The following is a 10,271-nucleotide window of genomic DNA, read 5'->3' on the forward strand; positions in this document are numbered from 1 at the left end:
ATTGAGACTCTCTCCCCAGAACTTTTTGTTAAGCTTCTTTCCTGCCCCTAGACTAGAAAGTGGGGATGTAACAAGTGGGGGCTCGTCTGGGATCGTAACATCCTCATTTGTAAGTTCCTAATGATAAAAGCGTCTGATAAATGATTAAATGTTAATGGCCAGTTTCACAGACAAGGTTAAAGCCCAGACTAAAATGCATGCTCTCTTAACTGAAAGCCACTTTTTAACTGACATGTCATATGATATAATAACTTAATTTCCAGGCTGAACGTTAAAAAATGGGGGACACGCGCATCTCCCGGAGCCAGTCCGATGACTACTTTGCATCAGACATTTAGCCAATTTTCCGTGGGCATGTTGTCTGAGGCTGAGACTAGGACCAGGAGGTCTTTCCAGTGCTTTATGGGCTGTGCGTTTACAGGGGTGGAGACCCTGGGGAAATGAGCTTTTTATGTATTTTGGCTAAATAGCTCCGAGGTTTGTTGGAAAAATGCAAATCAATTAAATAAGGGTAGATCAATAAGTGCAATTTAGGGTTTCTGTTTTAGGTTTTCATTGTATGTAGTGATTTTGTTAGAAGCTGTGGACCAAATGTAAGTTTCTTTCCCCATGAAGGCAGATTAAGACTTCCTGGCTTGTTTCCAAGAGCCCTGTTTAGATTTGAAAAGAGTTGAAGTCATGAAATTACATTCTGATTTATGATTATATTATGTTGCTGTTTGTGATCATTGCACTTTTTTGGATATCCTGAAGGGCAACTGACAGTATAAAGTCGATTTAATGTGAAGGTGATGTCATTAAGATATGTAGGGTTGCAAATGTAAAATATTTACAAAAAAATGTTTGTACGATTACAGTATATATTTATAGGTGCATCTCAATAAATTAGTATGTCATTGAAAGTTCATTTCAGTAATTTAACTCTCAAATTGTGAAACTTGTGTATTAAAAAATTAAATGCACACAGATGTCTTTGGTTCTTTTAATTTGTGATTTTTGCTCACATTTAACAAAAATGTGCTCTCGATTTTACTGGTTGACGTACATTACTACTCTCACCTATGGCTGTGGGTCATGACCGAAAGGACAAGATCCCGGATACAGACGGCCGAAATTTGCTTTCTCCATAGGGTGGCTGGGCACTCCCTTAGAGATAGTGTGAGGAGCTCTGCCACTCGGGAGGTGCTCAGCGTAGAGCCGCTGCTCCTCCACATTGAGAGGAGCCAGCTGAGGTGGCTTGGGCATCTGTTCCGGATGCCTCCTGGACGCCTTCCTGGGGAGGTGTTCCGGGCATGTCCCACCAGGAGGATGCCCCAGGGAAGACAGAGGACATGCTGGAGGGACTGTGTTTCTCGGGGTCTGGGAACGCCTCGGTATCCCCCCGGAAGAGTTAGAGGAAGTGTCTATGGAGAGGGAAGTCTGGGTGTCTCTGCTCAGACTACTGCCCCCGCAACCAGGCCCTGATAAGTGGAAGAAGATGGATGGATGGATGGATTTAACAAAAATCCACCATTTCACCACATCAACAAATTAGAATACTTCATAAGACCAATAAAACTTCTGCAAGGTATCTTCATTTACTGTACTCAGTACTTGGTAGGGACTCCTTTTGCTTTAATTACTGCCTCAATTTGGCGTGGCATGAAGGTGATCAGTTTGTGGCACTGCTGAGGTGGTATGGAAGCCCAGGTTTCTTTGACCATGGCCTTCAGCTCATCTGCAGCTTATTTTTTGGTCTCTTGTTTCCATTTTCCTCTTTGCAATATCCCATAGATTCTCTATGGGGTCCAGGTCTGGTGAGTTTGCTGGCCAGTCAAGCACACCAACACCATGGTCATTTAACCAACTTTTATTGCTTTTGGCAGTGTGGGCAGGCGCCAAATCCTGCTGGAAAATGAAATCAGCATCTTCAAAAAGCTGGTCAGCAGAAGGAAGCATGAAGTGCTCCTACATTTCTTGGTGACTTTGGTTCTCAAAAACAGTGGACCAACACCAGCAGATGACATTGTACCCCAAATCATCACAGACCGTGGAAGCTTAACAATGGGCTTCATGCAACTTGGGCTATGAGCTTCTCCAGACTCTAGGACCTTGGTTTCCAAATGAAATACAAAACTTGCTCTCATCTGAAAAGAGGACTTTGGACCACTAGGCAAAAGTCCAGTTGTTTTTCTTAACCCAGGTTAGACACCTCTGACATTGTCTGTGGTTCAGCAAATTCCTTGACACGTCTCTTTGTGGTGGCTTTGTATGCCTTGACCCCAGCCTCAGTCCATTTCTTGTGGAGTTCACTCAAATTCTTGAATCGATTTTGCTTGACAATCCTCATAGGGCTCCAGTTCTCTCAGCTGGTTGTGCATCTTTTTCTTCCACACTTTTTCCTCCACTCAACTTTCTGTTAACATGCATGGATACAGCACTCTGTGATCAGCCAGCTTCTTTGGCAATGAATGTTTGTGGCTTACCCTCCTTGTGAAGGGTGTCAATGATTGTCTTCTGGACAACTGTCAGATTAGCAGTCTTTCCGATGATTGTGTAGCCTAGTAAACCAAACTGAGGCTACATCCACACGAAGCCGGAGCTAACCCCAATCTGATCTTTTTTTTTTTCTCATCTCAAGAAATATCTGCGTTCACACAAAACAATGTAGTATACATGCCAGACCAGTATGTGGCGCTGTAATTCTGCTACAGAGATACAATAAAAACAGAAGACATGGACTATGCGCATAAATCTTGCACGTGGTACACAAACGAACATGGAACAATACATTTATTAATATGTGTTAATGTTAGTTAATAAAAAGACAATAATTCAGTGTGTGTTCATGTTTTTGTTGCTGTTACGTGACATAGAGGTGTCTGACTAGGGGTGAGATAGGGGCTGATGATGTCATAGTTTCAGAAAATATACAGATTCGCTGTCCACACGAAAACACAAAGGCGGCTATTTTCAAATTTATCCACTCTGGGACACAGTTTAAAAAAATATTGGGTTCACTCTCCCAAATGCCGGATCTGTGTGGATGAAACGCCTATTATACAAAATTTTATCCGTCTCCGTGTGGAAGGGGCCTGAGAGACCATTTTGAAGGCTCAGGAAACCTTTGCAGGGGTTTTTAGTTGATTAGCTTTTTGGCAGGTCACCATATTCTAATTTGTTGAAATAGTGTATTGATTGTTTTTTTTTTTTTTTTTTTAAATGTGAGTCAAAATCATCACAATTAAAAGAACCAAAGACTTAAATTACTTCATTCGGTCTGCATTGAATTTATTTAATACACGAGTTTCACAATTTGATTTGAATTACTGAAACAAATTAACCTTTCCACGACATTCTAATTTGAGATGCACCTGTATATATGTGTGTGCTCCAGCTATGTTATGCTTTAAAATATATAATGAGCTAGATATTGTTTATTGTGTAGGAGAAGAGTTTTCTCTTTAGCAAGCCAGCATGATAAGCATCAGTCTGTCCTTTGAGAAGAACTGTCTGCGTGATTGATAAAGTGGCAAATGCTTCTAGCTAATATCTTTTTCCGTATGGGGCTCAAAGTGGTATTCAAATCTATAAATGACTGGTTCTTGAAATACAAATGAAATTCCAGAGCAGGTATCTCTGTAAATCCTTATCCAGTAATCACAAATGACTGGAAAGGTCATTAAAACGTCCTTGGAAAAAGTAGGGAAATAATTTTAACTGCATTTTAAATCCATTTTGCACTTCGGCATGAATGGTTCCTTGAGGATAAACCCCTTGAGGAAGACTTGAGAGGAAAACCCCAGTGCTGGTTATTCAGCTTACCAATGATATTTATTTGACATAACTGTAGAAATCAGGTAATTTTTTTATTGTAATAATTCTGATTATGGTTATATACTATATATTTCATTCCTAAATAGTCCAGGATAATTAATACATTTAATCCCGGATCAGATCAGGATCTTCATTGAAATTCCTTAAAAGACAAGCACTTTATCTTAATGTACATCTGAGAGGTCAGCTCATTAATGCAGGTCTTAGGCAACATCCCTGTCACAGAAACGCTCGCTGTGCTGGATTAAATTCCTGGTTATCATAATTTAGCATGATCCAGGCAGCCAGACTTTTTTTCATTTTTACATTGAGCCTTTAAAGATTCCTCAGGGAATAGTGATAATTATTATGTTTGCTTCCCCTAGACTCTCAGAGGACTGTGAACAGAGAGTAAGAGCCATTGAGGCTCTCGATATCTGTTCGACCAAGTTTAGTTTCTCTCAGGCGGTGGAAGCTGTAGAGGGTGAGAGAATGCTGTGTGATGTTTGGTTGGATTAGATGTCTTACCTGGTGTAGGAAACATAATTAAAAACGAAGTGCTCTTTGACAGTGGCCTTGATCCGGCTGTCAAGGTACAATTTGCTGTGTGCAGTACCAACACAAAAAAAGTCAATATCTCTGTCACATGACACAGTTGAATGGATGTTTTACACATTGTTTAAAAAATCTTAAGTGTTAATTTTCAAATTCTTCTTCTTTACTTTTAAAGGTCAACAAGTTCACCATCTTGTGAGAGTTAAACAGGATTTCACACTCCAGTTTTATAATGTATTTTATAGTCTCTCCATTTTTCTAGACTATAAATTAACAATTAAAATTTTGTCAGATCTGCATTAAACAAATTAATTACTGTGCTTTTCAAAGCAGTGTATAATAAATGGAACCCTTTACAAGTATTACAAGGTGAATAAACCTCCAGACTGTGGCCAGTGCATTGGAACTGTCACTGTCTGTCGATTGGGAGACAACAGTAGGATGGCATACCACTGTCAGCACTGTCAAACAGGAGATCGATGGGAATTGAACATCAGGTGAGCTGAACCTCCTCTCATAGCTACAAATTCCTATACAAACATTTACACACAAGAATCCAATCTAGTTGCTGACTTTTCAGTTTGACAGTAAACTCCCAACTCGTAATTGTTTGACTGGATGGGCTTATGAAGGAGGGACGAGCAGTAACCAGAAGGTAGGTTTCGTTTTCGGACACACTTATTAGTCAAGAAAGTGAACATTTTTTAATGTAGTTCATATCTAACTCGCTCTCTCGTGTCTCAGTACCCAAAGAGCCCACAAAGCTGGAACATTCATCTTTGAGTCGGGACCTGATCCGCTAGCCCTGCAACCGTTTTAGCAAACCTCTGCAGGAAATAAAGATAAATCGCAAGACTGCATTTGGGACCACTACTCTAGTCCTAACCAACCTCAGTACAAAACCTGACTCTGCTTCAAGTCCCACCATTAACCACGCACACACACTAGAGACAATGAGTGGTTCTGTCACAGCACATGGAAGTGGAAGAGTCCCAGTAATGGCATGATTGGGATGCAATTCAAAGGCAATGAATCTAAAAGAGAGAATCTCCAGCGGGCCACACTTAGCCTAACAAGAGAATGAAAACCCCGAATGGAGCACTTTCTGGAGAAAGCCTGCAGCACATTAGATCCTCAAGGTGAGCGAGTACAGTTAGTGTTTCACCTATGATGAGACATATTAATGAAATACTAATGGTTTCATTCAATAATATATTCTGTAACCAAAGGATATCTGTAAGTATAGCAATATGTCAAAATTATGCCTTTTTTGTGTGAGATTTGTCAGTTCTACACCTGCCCCATGCCCCAAGAGACTCAATGTTAACTTCTTTAAGGTAAGAAAGAATGAACTTGAATTATAAATACATTTTTAGTTTTTTAATCAATTAGAAATACATTTAAAGTTTGAAACATAAACTATAATTAGTGGTTTATACTCGTACTTCTTGCAACAGTGGTCAATCCTTTATTTTCCCATGTATCATCATATGACTGTTCCAATAACTGGGAGCGAATAATGGCTGCAACTTCTATATATGCATGCCCAGTTTAAATGGGCAAGCAATGTAACTTCTTCCAGTGGGATGAGAACGACCTTGGCATCTCAATTCTGCCTGGCTGCTGAATCCATGAGTTGGACATGACAATGACGCTTTTGAAGCAATGCTTGCTTTTAATGCTGAGATCATGAAAAGGTAAGTGTGTGCTTTATCATAGAAAATCGTTAAAAAAATAATTAAAATAAACCATTTTCATATTTTTCCTTTGGTTTCAGTGGTAACATGTACCACTATATATATATTTTTTGAAAGGTCCCATGACATGGATCATTTCCTTATCTTTAAATGCTTTTTAATGTTCTCTTAGGTGTACTTACATTGTTAGTATGAGTTTTACATTTAAAATTTAGAAGTAAAAAGCATTTTTAGATCCTGATATTAGCCCTCTGGCTTGAATGCTCTGTTTGAAGGGGCGTGTCTGCTGTGAGACTCGGAGTAAACCACAACTGTTGTGATTGGCTGACATCGTTGCATTCAAAATGCGTTCATGTGGAATTCAATTCAATTCAATTCAAGTTTATTTGTATAGCGCTTTTTACAAAACAAATCGTTACAAAGCAACTTTACAGAAAATTATGTTTCTACAATATTTAGTAGTAGCTAGTAGTTTGTGCACATTTGACAGGATTTTAGAAAAAATAAAAATAATAATAACAATACAAGACGTAGTCAGCCAGACGATGAACTATCAATATTATTGATTAAGTAATTATATGATTCAGTCACACATTTAGCAATAATTGTTAGTTCTGTTTGTTGATTCAGGGTTAGCATCATCTGGGGTCCTCTGAGGGGTCAGCATCATCTCTTCTCAGGTGTTCTGGATCCAGACTGGAGCTTGTGTAAGTCCTAGTTACCACGGGATGTAAATCCTGTGGCGAAACATAGAAACAAAATACAGACATCATTAGCATAGCTGCTGATCCAACAAAGTAAAATTAGTTTAACCCAAGCTAATGAATAAAAATGCACCTTTGATCAGATGCAACTACACTCACAATTAAAAAGATACATTATTCGAATGCTTGGCGAAAGAGATGTGTTTTTAATCTAGATTTAAACAGAGAGAGTGTGTCTGAACCCCGAACATTATCAGGAAGCCTATTCCAGAGTTTGGGAGCCAAATGTGAGAAAGCTCTACCTCCTTTAGTGGACTTTGCTATCCTAGGAACTACCAAAAGTCCAGCGTTTTTTGACCTTAGGGTGCGTGATGGGTTGTAACGTGGCAGAAGGCTAGTTAGGTACGCTGGAGCTAAACCATTTTGGGCCTTATAGGTAAGTAATGATAATTTGTAACTGATACAGAACTTAATAGGTAGCCAGTGCAGAGACTGTAAAATTGGGGTAATATGATCATATTTTCTTGAGCAGTTTGGGCAAGTGTGCAGATATACTCGCGATGTGTGACAGCTCCGGAAAAAAGTTAGCTTCTTTTGATCGCTCTCTGTAGTTAAATCACAATTTAAATAACAGATTTGTTTCATGCTACTAAGAGAAACAACGTGAAGTTGATCCTTTAGTCACTGTCTTGATTCACTGATGCATAAACAGTATTAAACGATTTAGAAAGAAAGTCTGTGTGAACTTGAATGATTAGCTACCCATCAGAAATCACTGATCACAGATCAGGCATTAATGAACACTGTTACTCACTGTTTGTGCCAGTGCCGTTGAATCCATATCATAAAAGTCTGTTTGTAACGCCTCTGCTGACATTGCGACTGAATTTTATGTAAATATTTGGGCGGGCAAAGCAGAGAAAGGGGAGGTAACAATTCTCGTTGCAACGTCACAACGAGGAGATTCAAGATCAGCACGTTTGAGTTTCCATTTTCTCAAAGGCAGAGAAAGATAGAAAAATCTCGATTTACACCGATTCAAATTTCTAGAAACTTGGGGACCATATACAGGCTAGGGGAACTCATATTAATCTTAAAAAACCTCAGAAAATGTTCATGTCATAGGACCTTTAAGTAGTGCAAAGTGAACATTAATCTTAAGGCATATACCAGTCAATAACTGATTAACAAACTTTAAAAAGCATTTGAAAATAAAACAAAATGGTTGTAGTTTAAAAGCAGACCACCTTCTGCAACTGTGATTGGTTTGTTTGTGGTAAATGTGATGATGCTTCTCACAGTAATGCACAGAGAATTCTGATTCTAACCATAACACTGATTTTATTTAAAAAAATATATCTTTCAAAGGTGTTTGGTACATTTAAAGTATATTGAAATAGTTTATCTGCCACAGATCCTCATTTAAACCCATGTTTGAAGTTGTAAGGTGCTTAAGAATTTTAAAGGTAAACCCTGGAGTGATTATTACACTGAGGTTCCTGGTTTGGGGGCACTAACCTTTCTATGGTTGGGTTGACAATTCTTCTGCAACCACTGGGAGAAAATAGCTATTGATTGGTTAGCTGACAACTGATCAGACAAGAAGCATTATAGACAGTACAGGACAGAGCAAAAAAAAAAAAAAAAAAAAACAGTGGAAGGCAGACTCAGACATTATTATTATTATTATTATTATTATTATTATTATTATTATTATTATTATTATTATTGTAATTTGGAGGTTAAGCACCCACACAGAAAGCAGGGCCCCAGACAGTGACTAAAATGGTCACATTTGTAAACAAATATATTAATTTGCGTGTGAAGTTTTTGCTGAGGTCGCCACTGGCTACTATATATACACAGTTGCATCTCAATAAATTAGAATGTTGTGGAAAAGTACATCTATTTAAGTAATTCAACTCAAATTGTGAAACTTGTGTATTAAATAAATTAAATGCACACAGATTGAAGTACAAACCCGATTACAAAAAACAAAGTTGGGACACTGTACAAATTGTAAATAAAAACAGAATCCAATAATGAGGAAGTTTCAAATTTCAAATTTTATTCAGAATACAACATAGATGACATATCAGATGTTTAAACTGAGAAAATGTATCATTTTGAGGCAAAAGTAAGTTGATTTTAAATTGCATAAGATCAACACATCTCAAAAAATTTGGGACAAGGCCATGTTTACCACTGTGTGGCATCCCCTCTTCTTTTTATAACAGTATGCAAACGTCTTGCTTACTGAGGAGACCAGTTGCTCAAGGTTAGGATGAGGAATGTTGTCCCATTCTTGTCTAATACAAGCTTCTAGTTGCTCAACTGTCTTAGGTCTTCTTTGTCGCAGGTCTTTATGACGTCCCTAATGTTTTCTATGGGTGAAAGATCTGGACTGCAGGCTGGCCATTTAAGTACCCGGATCCTTCTTCTACTCAGCCATGATGTTGTAATTGATGCAGTATGTGGTCTGGCATTGTCATGTTGGAAAATGCAAGGTCTTCCCTGAAAGACACGACGTCTGGATGGGAGCATATGTAGTTCTAGAACTTGGATATACCTTTCAGCATTGATGGTGCCTTTCCAGATGTGTAAGCTGCCCATGCCACATGCCATACCATACATGAAACTGAACGCTGATAACAACTTGGGTTGTCCTTGTCCTCTTTAGTCTGGATGACATGGCATCCCAGTTATCCAAAAAAACTTCACATTTTCCTGGGGTATTTCACATTACTTCACATCGTCTGACCACAGAACAGTTTTCCACTTTGACACAGTCCATTTAAAATAACCCTTGGCCCAGAGAAAACGCCTGTGTTCTGGATCATGTTTATGGCTTCTTTTTTTTGTCTTATAGAGTTTTAGCCGGCCATGGTAAATTGCATGGTGGATTGTGTTCTGGAAGTATTCCTGAGCCCATGTTGTGATTTCCATTACAGTAGCATTCCTGTATGTGATGCAGTGCCGTCTAAGGGCCCAAAAGATCACGAGCATCCAGTATGGTTTTCCGGGCTTGATCCTTACGCACAGGGATTGTTCCAGATTCTCTGAATCTTTGGATGATATTATGCACTGTAGATGATGATAACTTCAAACTCTTTGCAATTTTCCTCTGAGTAACTCCTTTCTGATATTGCTCCACTATTTTTTCTGTTAAAGTTTTATATGAGAATATTACGCAACATGCTGATCCTTTTAAAAAAAAAAAAAAGCACAATTTCGCAGCATTTCTCGACTGCCACAAATACTGCCTTAACAAATACTAATTTTGTGCACTTTTTATAGTACCAGTATTTTAAAGTGTCCTTTGAACTTAGCTTTATTGCATGGCAAAAAAAAGAAAAAAAAGTTAGTGTTGAAGTAGCCATGTCAGGGAGATGCTGTGTCATACAGTTAAGTCAGCTGTCTGTGGCTTGTGTACACATATGAGCTTCATCACTGTGTCAGTCACACCACTCTGTTCCTCTTTCAGGCTTGAACTGATGGTAAAAATAAGCACATTATAAAT

General features: G+C 38.5%; 1 pseudogene; it reads left to right on the forward strand.

The window, feature by feature from the left end:
* The first annotated feature begins 354 nt into the window (after positions 1-354).
* LOC113058021 (endonuclease 8-like 3) lies at positions 355-5,977 on the forward strand (annotated as a pseudogene).
* Positions 5,978-10,271: the final 4,294 nt, after the last annotated feature.

This window comes from Carassius auratus, chromosome 39 (assembly GCF_003368295.1).
Source record: "Carassius auratus strain Wakin chromosome 39, ASM336829v1, whole genome shotgun sequence".
In the NCBI taxonomy this organism is placed as follows: Eukaryota; Metazoa; Chordata; class Actinopteri; order Cypriniformes; family Cyprinidae; genus Carassius; species Carassius auratus.